Source organism: Halichoerus grypus, chromosome 9, assembly GCF_964656455.1.
Source record: "Halichoerus grypus chromosome 9, mHalGry1.hap1.1, whole genome shotgun sequence".
NCBI classification, from domain to species: domain Eukaryota; kingdom Metazoa; phylum Chordata; class Mammalia; order Carnivora; family Phocidae; genus Halichoerus; species Halichoerus grypus.
Window position 1 is genome coordinate 21297251 of NC_135720.1, and position 15402 is coordinate 21312652.

The window sequence follows — 15402 nt, forward strand, 5'->3', positions numbered from 1 at the left end:
AATATACCACATCATCTATATAGTATCCTCATGAAGCTTATCATGAACAGACAAATCTAGACTGTGGATAGTCTTCAAAATAAACAATCTGGACTGCTCAAAATTATCAACATCGTGAAAAACAAAAACACCTGAGGGAAGGGGAGCTTTGTAGGTTAAAGAAGACTAAAGAAACATGACAACCAAGTATAATCCTTGACTGAATTTAGAATTTAAAAAATAAACGTTTTGGGGATAATGTGAAAAATGTGAATTGGGGCTATATATCAGACAATATTATTCTATCAGTAATATTTTCTATCAGTTCTTTAGTATTGGTTCATGGTTTTGTCATTATGCAAGTGAATATCTTTGATTATAGGAAACACCTGATAAAATATTTACCAACGAAGTGTGATAATAACTTCAACTTCAGTTCAAACAGGACAGCATATGCTTGTCTATCTATCTAGGTACAGGTATCTCTCTACCTATATACATACATACAGGGAGAGAGGGAGAGAGAGAAAGAAAGAAAGCAACTGTTGGAAAATGGTAAGTGAGGAATGTAGAGAAAGCGTATGGGTGTTTACTCTTCTTTCTAGTATAATATTACAGGCAGGAAATGACTGTGGTCTAAACAAGGGTACATGGAAAGAAACGGGTAGATATGTGGGATATTTAAATATCAAATACAGAAGGTCAATAGCATTTGGAAACTGACTGGATATGAGTTGTTCAGAACACTAAGGTGCAAAATGACTACCCAGTTTTGGTCTGGGCAACTATGTGGAGGGTGAGTCATTCACTGAGCTGGGGTAACACTGGCAGATAAGCCACTGGCGGAAGAAATCATGAATGTGGCTTGGACTTGCTAAGTCTGAGGTGCCTCTGAGTTATATAAGGGCAGATAACAAAGAAGACAGTTGGATATATAGGTCTGATCTCAAAAATGGTCTGGATTCAATAAAAATCTGGACAGTTACACATTATACCCATTGACACAGATTTTATTCTAGAAGGTGCATCATATGAATTCTGCTGAGTATAACTATCACTCAATAAAATAGTTTTAAAGATTTTATTTATTTATTTATTGAGAAAGGGAAAGAGGGAGCACCCAAGCAGGGAGAGGAGGAGAGGGGGAAGGAGAGGGAGGAAGAAAGAATCTCAAGCAAGCTCAGCACTTATCTCAGGAGCCCCACATGGGGCTCCAGGTGGGCTCAATCTCACAACCCTGAGATCATGACCTGAGCAGAAACGAAGAGTCGACGCTTAACCATCTGAGTCACCCAGGTGCCCCAGCAATAAAATAATTTTAATCTTCAGTAATTAATTAGAATCATCTTCAGAGCTTAAAGAATTGAGGATTCTACTCGGCAGAACCACCTTTTCTTTAAGGATGTCAATCATGAGAGTTCTGCATTGCCCTAATACTTCCTGGAATATATAGCCCCTACAACCCAAACAGAATCAGAATTCAATTTTAAGTTCAGCAACTTAGCTGTATCCTAACAGCCCCTTAAGTGGACCCCAAATGCCAATTAAATAAATTAATCATTTAATTGGGAATATAACAGTCAACACATCCAAATATTAACCTGCAAATAATGGGCATTAATTCATATATTACAACATAGAACAGAACAAGAGTTTACTGCTAGCTAGGATTAGGCAACTCAATCATTTAATTCAAGGACACACCATGTGGTATTATTTTATAATATGCTTCATTTGGCATAGTTATGTAATACTTAGTATTTTATATATTATGTTTAATTATATGTAACATTCAAAGAAATTCCATATTATTTTATAATATAAATATATGTAAAAAATAATTATTATATTTTTTCCTGACCAGTCAGAAAAAGGGTGTGTTCTAATAATAAAGAGGTCAAAATTACCTTAGAAAAAATGTTTTAAGTATTTAACAGTTTGAGGCAGAAGAGAACTGGTGCACTACTAAAGATTTAGGAACAATTTCCTCTCTTATAGAGAGGACCATGTGAATTAGATCACCAGTCTGCTAAATTTTGAGTATAAAAAACTTTTTTTCATTTTTTATATTGCTCTACTACTGTTAAGACTTTAGGGATTATTATGTGATTAAGTTCCTTTTTGGGGGTACATACCTATAAAAGATTTGCTGTTCTTAAGTGCATTTTAATATATTCAAGAACGTAAAGCTTTGTTCAGAAGAATGCATATAAAATTTTATTATGGAAAATCAGGTTTGTCCAACAAAACTTCTCTTTACTGGAAAGCAATTAACTATTCCCTTTAAAATATTCTGACTCCTTCATAACTAGTCTTAGTTAAGGGTCTTCACTTCAACACATGCCAAAGACCTTCCCCACTCCATAGAAAAGAAAAGTAAACTGTTTACACAGGACTTTACTTCATTTGCACATGAATATTTATCATATTTTTTTTATTTTGCCACTCTAATTTCTCAAATTTTCTCTTCCTGATCATCAAAATCCCATATTTGCTACAAAGATACAGCAGAAAGAGGTTCAGAGGAGAAGGAAAGAATGGGAAGGAGGGAGAAACACAGAAGGCCATTTGAACAGTGAGAGCCAGTGACTGTCACCTGTTGCCAGGAATGGGCAGGGGACCCCAGGTTGAGCAGCACACAGAAAAAGATACCTCCTTCTAAATCACTAAATGCTGCAGCTATTTATAACTGGTTGTCAGGAGACAGAATCAAGGTTTCTTCACAGACAGTGTGTGGACCTTCCTCAGGTGTGGACCTTCCACTGGCACATCTACAGACTGTAAGAGAGGCCATCTTCCACACAAAGCTGGGTGAGAAACTGAGAATGAATGGGATATTATTGCCTTAGAAGCTTTAAGCCCTATACAACTGTCATTTATTGTTAGCACTGCTCCAGATCTCTGTTCCCTCAGAATTATGTTTTGCAAAGTGTAGCCAGATCTTTCTCACTGAAATTAATACACTCAACTCTGCATTCAGCAACTCTTTCTTCAGAACGTGTCTGGCTGTCATACGGAACAGAAGCCATGAGTGTGTGTCAATAAACTTGGGGGTGAAAGGGTAGGGGGGTGGCCTTAAAGGTGAAGCCAGTGTTTCAATTTTAAAACAATTTGGCAACTAGATAATGTAAGAATACAAATACGTTCCACACCGTGTAATTATGATGGAAATGCGGTATACGTCCTTGGGCAGAAACTATCCATGCATTTAAACCAGAAACCAAAACCTAGGAATGCTGAAGATAGTGGAAAGGGAAGCGAAGGGGCCAAGAATTTGCCGCTCTGCTTGAAACAGTACAAGAAACCGCCCAGTGCCAAGAACTGCCATTCACTCTCGGAAACGCTCCAAGGGAAGGTTAGTACTACGGTGATTAATACTGTTTACAGGAGCAATAAATTTTAGGTAAACACCCAAAGGAGAGTTAAAGAGGTGCCTCATCGGTCCCATAAACTTGGGTAGAGGGGGCGGGGAATGACTCCGCGTAAACCGTGGCCCTGGCCGCCGGTACTCGGGAAGCTGAAGCACCCACGAGCTTCGCATTCCTCCAGCCCTCCCCGCAGGCCGCGGCCCCCACGCCCACCAGCAACAGCCGGGAGGGGCCAAGCGCACTTCCTGAGGCCCGCGCGAGTTACAAATGAGTGGATGAGGCTGCTGCCGCGGGTCCCAGAGGCCCCGAGACCCGGCCTCAGCCCGCACCCGGGGAATCGAAGCTTCCGCAAAGTCGGTGCGTTCCAGCCGCAGCAACCGGTGCACTGACCCTCCCAAACGCGGCATGGAGAACTGACCCGCGAGGCCCTGATGACCCAAGTGACCTGGAGGCTGGGAAAGAGGAGACTGGCCCCGGGACAGCCCAGAAAGCGGAGCCGATCGCCCCAAGTTAGACCTGGGGCTCTCCAGTTCAATGTAAAACAAAATGCGGGTCCCCAGGCTCTTGGAGGTCGGGCACGTTTTCTCCTTCCCTTGAACCAACCCTGGAACAGTCCCTTTCGTTATCTGGGGCTTGGGAAAAATAAAAAAATTCTCCTGTAACAGCGTGCCTTCTAAAAGTTGCACAGCCCAAAATTCGTGCTTTGTTGGTTTTATAAGTGGCCTTGGGCAACCAGAGCCTCGGACCCGGGGCCAAAAGGGGACACGAATTACCTTACCTGATGCAGCAAGTGATGCCAAGAGTCCGGGAAAGTAGAAGAGGCTACCGTGGGGACTAAGCACCGACTGGCCTCCCCTGTCCCCTCCCCGGAGCCCCACCCTCAGGAGCAGCAACGGCGTGGAGGGTGAACACGTTTCCTGCCAGGCCGACGGCTGCGAGCCGCTCCCCTGCCCATCCACCACACCGCCACCCTCTTCCCACCCTCTCCTGGCGGACACCTCGGGCCCCGCCTTCCCGGGGCCGGGGTGTGTGGCACAGGCCATCCTAGGAAGCCACGTCCCCTCTTGGAGCTCACAGCAAGAGGCACGCGACCCTCTCACCCAGCGCGGAAGGAGGGCTGGGGGAGCCAGGCGGCTGCACGGCACCCGGCGTCGGAGGAGCTGGGGTCGTTCGCTCCTAGACAGATTGAGAGGACCTCCGGGTCCGAGCTTTCTCCACGTTTCTGGCACTCTCTCTCCCGCCGAAGAGGGCTGAGCTCAGGTTCCGAGGAAAGTGCACGCGAAAGTTGGTGACATCTTAGACTCAGACTTGAGAAGGAGACCGGCGCGCAGGGTAGAAGCCTCAGAAAGTCCATCCTCCCCGCAGCCCACGCCCCACTGCCCCGGGGCTGCGGTCACATCCCACTGCGCGAGGCTGAGACACTGCACGGGCTTACCTGCTCCCGGGACCAGCGGGCCCGCGTCGCCTGCCAGCCGCCGCCGCGTCCCGAGCGGGCCGAGGGCTCCTCCGTGCGTGTTTGGGTCGTAGCGATCGCGGGGGAGTGTGCGAGCGAGAGTTCTGTGGGGCGACGTGTTTTAAAAAAGGAAATGTGAAGAACCAGACAAATCCGAAAGAAAAAAAATTTTTTTTTGACACCCGGTTGAAACAACGCCCCCGACTTGTGCAATCTTCCCGCCCCGGTAGTTCCGCCAAAAACAAAAACAAAACAGTCCAAGTGCAAACCTGGAACGGGCGCGCAGGCAACCAAGTTTGCCAAACACTAGAGAGTTTTCCGTCTGCAGAAGTGACCCAAAAGAAAGGAGGCACCGCTCGCCGTGGTGCCCCAATCGGCTTCGGAAGCCAGAGGCTCCTCCTCGGCCCTCGGCGGGAGAAAGCCCGCGGCCGGCTGCTGCTGCCCGCTCCCCTCGGAGGAGGAAAGGCGACTCCACAACTTTGTGCGCGAGCCGCTCGCTCCGGCGGCTCCTCCTCCGCCGCCGCCGCCGCCGCCGCCCGCCTGCCCCTTTGTTGGAGAGCGGCGCAGGAGGCTGAGGAGGGAGGGGACGCGGGACCGAGCAGGGGCGCCCTGCCGCCCCCCGGGGACACGGGCTCGCGTCCGGGCACCCCGGGACTCGCTCTCCCTAGAAGGAGGGGGCCGAGCGGGACCGCTCCCCGGGCCGGCGCCGCCCCCGGCGCTCCCGCCCCGCTCGGCTTTCGGCCCAGCCGCCGCAGGCCCGGCAACTTTGTTCCGGGAGAGCAGCTCCTCTCGGCTCCGGTTCGGCGCCGGCCGGGCCCAGGCGGCCGCAGCGAGCTGGGCTCCGGGAACGTGGCGCCCCGAGTCACCTGACCGCACGCCCGGTCAATCAGCACCCGGCCTGCGCGCCCTCCCCTCCGGCAGCGGCTGGCCGGGCGCTCGGCTGGCCTGGGGCTGCGCGCCCCGCGCGGTTCCCGGTGCGTGCGGCGCGCCCCGAGCGAGAATGGACACCTCGCACAAACACCATCCCCTTTATTCAGATTACCCGAAAATGTGAGTCACGCCCCCACTTCTGGCAACCCGGGTAGTTCGGGTGATTTTGTTGGAGAGGTAAATCTCCATTTGCCCCTCCATTCACCCCACCTCCGTTTGCTGACGTTGCTGATTTGCAGGTCCTCGTTCCAAGGGTGTATTTATTTTAGCTTTCTTAGTGTCGCTTTTAGTGTTAAAAACTTGACATTTCGTTTTATATTCGGTCATGCCTACAAACAGTGCTATGCGGGCCATATTTTTCTGTTTCCAATATACACACATACAGACATGGAGAGTAACATATTTCATTCCTCATGTGTTCCTATGATTCTTTCACAGGATCACCACACTTGGGGGGGGGGGCAGCAACCTGAGTTCCTAGTTTGTGAAAAAGAGAAAGGATGATTGATAAGCGAACACAGCTCTGGCTTATTGCTGGTTTAATATTTGAAAGTTAATTTACGATTTAGCAAAGATAAACCACTAGGGGATTTAAATGCTTTTTTTTTTTTTCCAGAAAGAATTCCCTAGTTTTTTATTAGTTACAAAGTGAACGTTTCCCCAGTCCCTAAACGCTGTTAGAGGGGTCGGACGTCCTGAAAGATAGTGTTCTTTATCTTTTTTCTTAGCTTCCTTCCTTTGGGGAACTTTCTTCATATAACCCCACAATACATCCGGATGATTAACTTGAAATGGACATAGTTTATTCATTCACTTTCATTGGTTCATTCATTTAGCAAATGCCAATTTATGGCCTGCCAGTTCCATGGGCCCTGTGAATGATGCAAAGAAAAATCGGATACAGATCTTGCCTTAAAGAATGTCAAATCTAGCAAGTGAGATAAGGCCTGTAAACAATTAAGGATAGGCAAGATCAGTGATAAGTGCCGTTAAAAAAAAAAAAAAAGGACAGATCAAGTGCTATTTGAGTCTCTGTATCCAGGGAGACTGAAGTTTAACTGGTAATCCTACAGACCCTTAAAGCTGTTCATCATGCACTGTATCCTCCTGGTTGAGTTGATGGAAACTCAGATTCCTCCTTTAAAATAAAACCACACTGAAGCATTTAAGGATTTCTTTGTTTGAAAGGATGTAAGTGAAAAGCACTTTGTAAATTGCAAAGTGCTGGACAAATGTTACTTTATTTAACTCAAAGTTTTTGAAAAACACAGTTGCTTGGGGACGTAGAATTTCTGAGTTTTTCAAACTCTGAGGGGATGTTTAGTTAAGCTTCCCCAAAGGCCATAAGGAAAGTCATAAGAGTACAGTTGCCATCTGTACACGGAGTGACTCCACCCACACCCCCAGCTTCAGTGGCTGATGGTGCATTACCTGTGCCCTGTTTCTAGCCCTTCTCGCCGCATGCAGAGACTGATACTCTCTGTAGGCCATGGGCAGAGACCAAACAAAGAACTTCCTGTTGTTGGAATGACCAGGAGGTCCCAAGCTGGTCCTACTCCCTGTTTCCTTTGCAAGGGAATAAAACACATTTAGTGGAAGATTGTAACCACAGAAGGCTTATTTTCCTTAGGGCAGACAGTGTGCTCTTCCTTCCCAGCCTCAGAATCAAGTTGTGGGGAAAGTGGAAACAGACTATCAGAGGGAGGATAGCAGTTAGTGCACCTGCAACCAACAGTCCAGCTGGGGTCCATGCACCAGGGACATTCGCTTGTAATGACAGTACTCAGTGGGTTTTGTCTCCCCAGCCCAAAGGGCAATGCAGAGCATTTAGAGAAAGTGATAGGAAGGTGGCCTGGGGTCTACCATTAACTCAGATTCTGAATTGCTCCACAGTCACCACAGAACAGTAAAAATTCAAGAAAACTGAACTGACGTCAATGGGACAAAGCCCTTGACATAGGAGAAAATATGATAAGTAGTGTATATAGAGATTCAGATGTAGAAATATATGCATACGTATGTATATATAATAGAGAGACATGATTCTACATAGATACTGTTCATATGTAGGGAACTGCATCCTAATGTAAGAGCCGCAAAGAAAACTTTATTACTTAACATTGTATATAATGAATATAGTATGTACAGTAAGAGTATCTAAATGTAGTTCCTCTTTAAACAATAGAAACATAGAGAAATACATCATGTATAAAAAACAAGGCACTCTGGCTCAGATGGTTAAGCGTCTGCCTTCGGCTCAGGTCACAATCCCAGGGTCCTGGGATCGAGTCCCGCATCGGGCTCCCTGCTAGGCGGGGAGCCTGCTTCTCCCTCTGCCGCTGCCTCTCTCTATCTCTCTCTCTGACTCTCATGAATAAATAAATAAAAAACAACAACAAAAAATTTAAAAAAAAACAAGGCACTCCTTCAGCTTCACCCTTGGTGTTGACTGGTGTGAATAAAGCCCCACATGGAAGCATTCAAGGAAGGGACAAAATTTTAGGGAATTCATCTTTTCTTATCTTTTCCAGGTCAAGAAAGTGACTTATATATAATAGATACCAGAATATTTGCTAAATATTGTTGCTGAATTCTTCAGTCAAATATCTAGTATTTATTGTGCAAGCTGAAAACAGATAAATAAAATAAAATTCTTTGTGATACAATTAAGGAAACTAATAGTAGTAATGCACTAAACTTTTAGAGAATAATTAGAATGAAGGCAGAGTTTCTCACAATTGAGTGAACTTAAGAATCACCAAGGAGAATATTTTAAATTCAGATTGCCTACTAACTCCCAGAAATCCTGATTTGCTAGGTCTGGTGAGGCCCAGGAAGCTGCAGTTTTAACAAACAAATTCTTGAAGTTAGATCAGGATGGCTGGGGACTCTCACTTAGAGCCACTGTTCCCTAAGGAGCTGGCCTCAAATAGGCCACTTTGGATGATTGGAGGAGTTGAGAAATTGCCCTACAAGAAAAACATTGCCCACTGGATCGATCATAATTTCAAAATGCCCACAATTAGCCTTATCTATTTGAATTCAAGTGTTTTGTTTAGTTGTGGATCACCCTTGAGGTTGCCAAGGTCATTAACACCTCAGGAGCATTCTGGGCAATTCAGCCTACCCTATGGTACAGAGCCTGGCCAGTCCTGACCGAATGCCCTGCAAGAGAAGTCAGCTGACAGGAGGGCAGGGAGGGTGCCGAAGGTAGGGGAGTTGAAATGCAGGGTCTAAAGAAGCTATGGACAAAATAAAAAAACTAAGCAGTTGAGGAGAAAAGAACAACTGATAGAACAAAAGGAGAGAATAAAAGAGTCCCCAAAAGAGAAGGAAGAGGTGAGGAGAGAGTGGAGGGGTACACCTAGACCCACCCCTTCACAGTGTGCTGCCCCTGAGAACCAAAAGCCTTTTGAGTAAAGAGGAAGGGACAAAATTTTAGGGATTGTCAGACTTGTTACTTTTAGTTGGTTTCATTTACTTTGTATAGTTTTGTGATGTTGGTACTGGAAGGGATTTTACAGTTTCTCCTTCAACCCTCTAACTGTGTGGCTAAAGAAACAAATGACAAAGATGCAGAACAGGCTAGGGAGTGCATTTAGGTAAAATAAAAATCTATTGGGGGAAAATGTCCAAATCACTAAGAAGTAAAAAGAGCATCCCTAGGTTATATAAGTTCATTGTTAACCTGCAGAAGGAACAGGAGGAGGAGAACAGAAGACAGAGTTGCTGAAAGTAAATGAGGTTGGATTTAAGTTGTCTGAGTGCTAATTATTAAATTGACAGTTATTAGCTGTATGAGCTTGTGGAACTTACTTAACCTTTAGCTTCCTGTCTGAAATAGAAAGAATACCTCCCTCAAATGTTTTGAGAATCAAATGAATTACTTGATATGAAGCATTTATCACAGTACCTGGTATTTTTTTTTTTTTACTATTATGTTCCTTCCTCCTTTTTTTAAATCAAGATGATTCGCTGCCATTTTGTGATCATCTTCATTTATTTTTTCATTGAAAACATTTCTGGAACGCTCATTGTCTGCTGAAGGGTTGGGTGTGCCAATAGAAATAAGCCACAGTGGTTGTCTTCAAAAAGCTACTGTCTAGTGAGAGAGACCAACACATAACTAGACAATTATAAGTTATTATGGATACACAGTACGGCTAAGATGTAACATGACACAGAAGAGGGCCACGTAACCCAATAGGGGAAGGAGAGAGACAGGGGGTACCAGGAAGTGACACCTGAGTCAAGCCTTAACAGATGAATAGGAATCCTAAAGGACATCTGTCCTCTTGCCTCTGCCCAGCATCTTTCCCTTCTTTGTAAAGGAACATTACCCCTTCCTTTGGGTAATTGCTCCTCCCCGGCTCCAATCAAATTTTATGGGGCTGTCAATCACCTCTCCACCTAGCCTTGGGGTAGGCTCATGACTCAAGAACAGCCAACCATAGGCCTCAACCCCAGGCATAGCGATTGATCCAAGAGGGACAAAGGGAGATCTATACCCACATATCTTCTTCCAGAGGAATTTCCAGAATAACACTGGAAGGGAAAATTCTCTTTTTTCTCTTTGGAATTAATAACTGGAGTAACATAAAATTGAGACTATCCCACAATCCCTCCATGCCCCTTTCCTGCCCCTGCTACTAGGTGGAGTTCTGTACCTGCAAAAGGAGAAAATGAAATCATCTCATGAGGAGCTAAAAAAATACAGAGAAAGTCTTGAGGATGCGAGGGCCCCTGGTTTCCAGGCACAGGGGCAGTTCCCTCTTTCTAACCCCCTTTTTTATGAATGTTAGCTTGTGTTGGAATTCTATCACTTGCAACTGCCCAAGCCCAGTCTAATGTAAAAGGTAACTAGGAAAAGAGGAGGTCCAGATGAAGGCTTGAGGATAAGAAAGAACACAGGTTTTGTATGTGTGGTGCTTAGTTTCAGGAGGAACATTTCTTTTTGTTGAAGTCCTGCTTGATATCCCCACCCACCCCCAATTCCCTAGAGACAATGCTAGACATGCTAACCCAAATTAATCCCCTGCCTTAACCTGATAAGGTGGGGATCACCATGGAGATTTCCAGGCCATTTGCATATATTTCATCTGCCTAGATTGTGCCCCATATTGGAACTGAAATGTGTCCTAAATCACAACCTGTTTGTCAAGAGCCCTAACCCTTAGCCAAGTCTGCCTGCTATCTACCCAGGGCCAGGCTTCAGGCTCCAGGATGCACCCTCAGGTTCACTTACAAATAGATAACAGCCCTCTAGCATTGAGAATCCAGCCTGGGGTGTGCTCTTTATGCTCCAGTACAATTCTGCAGACAGGAAGGCTTGATTAAGTGAGGTCAGTGTTCCTGATGCCCCTCTGGAAGCCAAACATTCCATTATCCAGCTGGCTGATTTGAAAGGGACCGGCTTCACAGGCCGGACTGTCTCCACGGCCCCCCCTTCCTGGACTCCTCCCTCTGGGCAGTGGCCCCTCTGTATTGTGGAGAGATGGCCAGCAGGACTAAAACCTGAGCCTAATCAAGTGATGAAATTAACCAACCGGCCCTCCATTCTTTGCATCTAGAAAACACTCTTACTGTTTTCAAGTGGATACCAAATTCTTTTGGGTTCTTACCCTGCTTTTAAAAGACATATTGCCACATAGTTTCACCATCCTATGTTACGCGTGCCTGGAGGGCAGTGACCTCCTTTCCCCGGAGAGCTAGCTGGGGCCCCAGATGCACTGGTCAGTGCCTCCTTGGTGATTATTGGGCCTTTCTGGCCACGTGGCCCCAAGGAAGAGCCCAAAGATCCAATCACAGTAACAGGGTAAAATATTTGGGCAGTTTATCGGTATTATGCAGAAAATTTTAAGTATTGATTGTTTTAACAAATGCAACTGTTTTGTTTTACAAAGCTAGGGCAACTGCTTTTCGGCATACTTAAAATCACCCCACATCTCAAACTAGTGGCTGCCTGCCGCTAGAATGAAACCATGTCACCAGGTCAAACGTACCCTTCTTCCTATATGCATCTTCATTCATGTAGAAAGAAGAAAAGCAAGGAAAAGGGGCACCTGGGTGGCTCAGTCGGTTGAGCATCTGCCTTCGGCTCAGATCATGATCCCAGAGCCCTGGGATGGAGCCCTGGGATGGAGCCCTGGGATCAAGTTTTCCATTTCTGTAGTTCTCCTTAGCAGTCCCCTCTACCCAGGAGGTGTCCCAGAAATCTGAGGCCCTACGGGGTCATCACTCAACTCAAGTGTGTAGCCAGAGCTTTCCTCGGAGGATACTTCTAAATTAAAATAAGGGCCAAATTCTTGTTTGCATTTATGATCGTCTTGACATTATGAAGTGCTACTTTATTTGTTACATTAATATGAAAAGAACAGATGCAGGCTTAATAGGTTGAGGATACATTCTTGCTAAATGATGCCCATATGACAACAAATCTTGCTATCTAAAAAAAAAAGGTTTCCCTGTACTTATTTCAAATTCAGAGTGATGGGTAATTTGTTTCTCCTGCAACACGTGCTAGCACATGGACAGTGGACTTAAAAGAACCTGTGACACAGCAGTAAGTACCATGTTTATATTTAGAGTATTTAGTTGCATTAAATTTAGTTGCATTAAAATTTAGTTGCATTAAATTTAGTTGCATTAAAATAACATCAGTCACATTAAATTATTATTGTTAATTTGAATTAAATATGCGATTTTCTTATATTAAGTTAGTTTTTTGCTTTTGCTTATATAAATACACAAGAGCTATAAGCATAAATAATCTATACTTACATTTGTACACATTTAAGTAATATTACAATTACTGTAACTCAGTACTTGAAGTCCATAGATTTTATTTTTCCCTGAATAGAGTTGGAACATTACTGAAGTTTGCAAAGCGTTAGGCTAACACAATAGCCATGTTAAGACTGGTTGGTATGGGGTGCCTGGGAGGCTCAGTTGGTTCAGCATCTGCCTTTGGCTCAGGTCATGATCCCAGGATCCTGGGATCGAGTTCCACATCCCACATCAGGCTCCCTGCTCAGTGGAGAGTCTGCTTCTCCATCTGCCCATAGCTCCCCCACCTTGGGCTTGTGCTTATGCTCTCTCTCAAATAAATAAATAAAATCTTTAAAAAAAAAAAAAAAAAGACCAGTTGATCATAGATTTTTATAAAATATCAGAAACATCAAAAACCCCATAAGTCACTGTGTTTGTATAAAAGCTAAATACTTCAAACTCTATACAGTCAAGAAGTCAATTGCAGTGACTTTCAGATAAAGATGGAGATTGAAAACATCATCTAATATTGCTTCTTCCAAAACACCACTGAAACTACACCAAAGAGGCTTATTTTAAGACATAAGACCACAAGTTGAAGATGGCAATGACAGCAACACTTTTGAAGGATGTACATAGGTGGTCAAGTGGAAATTGAATTGCAGGCCTGAAAAGGCTTCACTCTAAGCAGCAGTCCCTGGGAGAGGAGGGTAACCGGGAGAAGATAAAAAGGATTGGTTGTAAGAATTAGTAGTTAGGTCTCTCAAGTCATTGGCCTTCCTTATACAGCTGAGCAACTTTCAGAGAAACCAGGGAATCTCTGTACTGGGAAACCAAGTCAAGGGCAGGGGAACTGTGCCCAGAACCAGGGGGATTGAGTATGCATATTCAAAGCTGACATCCCCAGCCTCCCCTCCCAGTCTCACTCCCAGAATAATGGCAGACAGGCATTTACCCTCCACACAGGAGACTAGAAGCACATTCTGAACAGCCTAAGAAGAAACATTTAAAGATAGACAATAGAGGCTCTAAGACAAACAGCTGCCCCATTACCTACATCACAGCTTTTTATTTGAACACCCTTAATCATGCTTGCACAATTAAGAATTATCAGGCATCTGGGGCGCCTGGGGGATTCAGTTGGTTAAGCAACCAACTCCTGATTACGGCTCAGGTCATGATCTTAGGGTGGTGAGATCAAGCCCCATGTCAGGCTCCACGCTGGGTGTGGAGCCTGCTTGGGATTCTCTCTCTCCCTCTTCCCCCATCTCTCTCTTCCTTCCTAAAAAAAAAAAAAAAAAAAAGAATTATCAAACATCTGAGGATATAAGCCCTCGCATAAATGTTGGAATAAAATACATAAACAGAAAAAGGCAACTTGAAGGAAACAATGACTAGGCTGGCAGGGGAAAAAAATTTAGTGTCTACAGAAGATAATAGAAGGTTTTCAATTAATAAAATAAGAATAGGAAGCGCCAAAAAATAAAGACACAGAGAACAGCAACAACAAAAAATGTGAACATGGTTGTAGAAATGAAAACTCAATAGACCAGAAGATAAAGTATAATAAATCTTGCAGAAAGAAAACAAAAAGAAAAAAGTCATGAAAAATTGGAGGGAAAGTATAAGCAAATTAAAAGACCCCAGTCCAGGAGAAGTCCCTCAAAGAGAGACTAGGGAAAACAATTATTTCCTCAATGAAATAATTTAAGATTTCTGAAAATTTCAGGATATGCATTTCCAATGTGAAAGGGCTTACCCAGTGTCCAGCGATAAAAACAGATCCACACCAAGACACATAAGAGATATTTTAGAACATAGGGGACAATGAGAAGATGCTGTAGGTTTTCAGAAAGGTGAAGAGGAAAAGTTCACATACAAAGTAACAGGAATCTAAATAATTCTGCAGTTCTCAACAGCAACACAGGAAGTTAGAAGAAAATGGAGCAACGCATTCAAAATTCTGAAGGGAAATTAATTCTAACTAATATTAAATATCTAACTAACTTCTCAACTAAGTGTGAGGGTGAAGATTTTTCAGTGAAAAACTACCTCCACTTCACACACACACACCCCTCTTCCAAGAGAGTTTCCAAAGAATATGTGCAACCAACACATACACACACACACACACACACACACCTTTTCTAAGAGAGTTTCCAAAGAATATATGCAACCAAAACAAGGAAGTAAACCAAGAAAAAGGAAGATACGCTTTACAGGATAAAAGATCCAAAACAGGAAAAAATGCAAAGGAATTATCATATACCCAGGATGATGCACCAAGCACGAGGGCAACACATCTGGACTTATACAGGTGCACATGCTTCAGAAGAGATTAAAAAAAAATAAAATTGATATAATACCCAACACACATTAATGTATCAAGAAGATATTTCAACATCTGGTAGACATGTGTACATAGAAATAAGTGTGTACATAGAAAACTAGGCAAATGAGAAAACAAGACAATTCTTAACTGAGAGAAAACTACAAGTTGAGCAGTAAAGAAGAAGTAATCATAGTTTTCTACATGACTCAACATGGAGTAGCCTACAGAGCCATAAAAATGTAACCCTGAACATTGAGTCAATCAAAATTACAATGAATCTCAATCCACAGGATGAACAGCTGGGAAGTGTTTATGACTGGGTTTGGTAAGAGTAGAAGAGACAAGATATCTAAGTCCTCATCTTCATGACAGGAAGTCAATAGGTAATATCTAAACCTGAAAAAAAACACGAATATCACAAGCTTGGTACTTAGAGCTATGCAGGTAATAACAGAAGTAGTACTTCCCCCACCCCCCCACCCCGCCCCAATGCTGTGTCTTTTATCCCTGTAACTTATTCATTCCATAACTGGAAGCCTGGATCTCCCACTCCCCTTCATCCATCTTGCCCA

General features: G+C 44.0%; 1 protein-coding gene across 6 annotated transcripts in view; it reads right to left on the reverse strand.

Moving 5' to 3' along the window:
* The window catches only part of UTRN (utrophin), a 546896-nt gene that overhangs the window by 487769 nt on the left and 43725 nt on the right, over positions 1–15402 (reverse strand). For 2 of the 6 annotated variants that reach the window (XM_078054625.1, XM_078054620.1), the window contains exon 1: positions 4126–4146. The exons of 1 other annotated variant lie outside the window; for it this stretch is intronic. The gene's annotated coding sequence lies outside the window, so the exon portion shown is untranslated. Of the gene's footprint in view, positions 1–4125; positions 4147–4447; positions 4641–4782; positions 4919–15402 lie in introns of those variants that run through there. 3 more of the 6 variants (XM_078054624.1, XM_078054617.1, XM_078054619.1) reach the window with 3 other exon arrangements.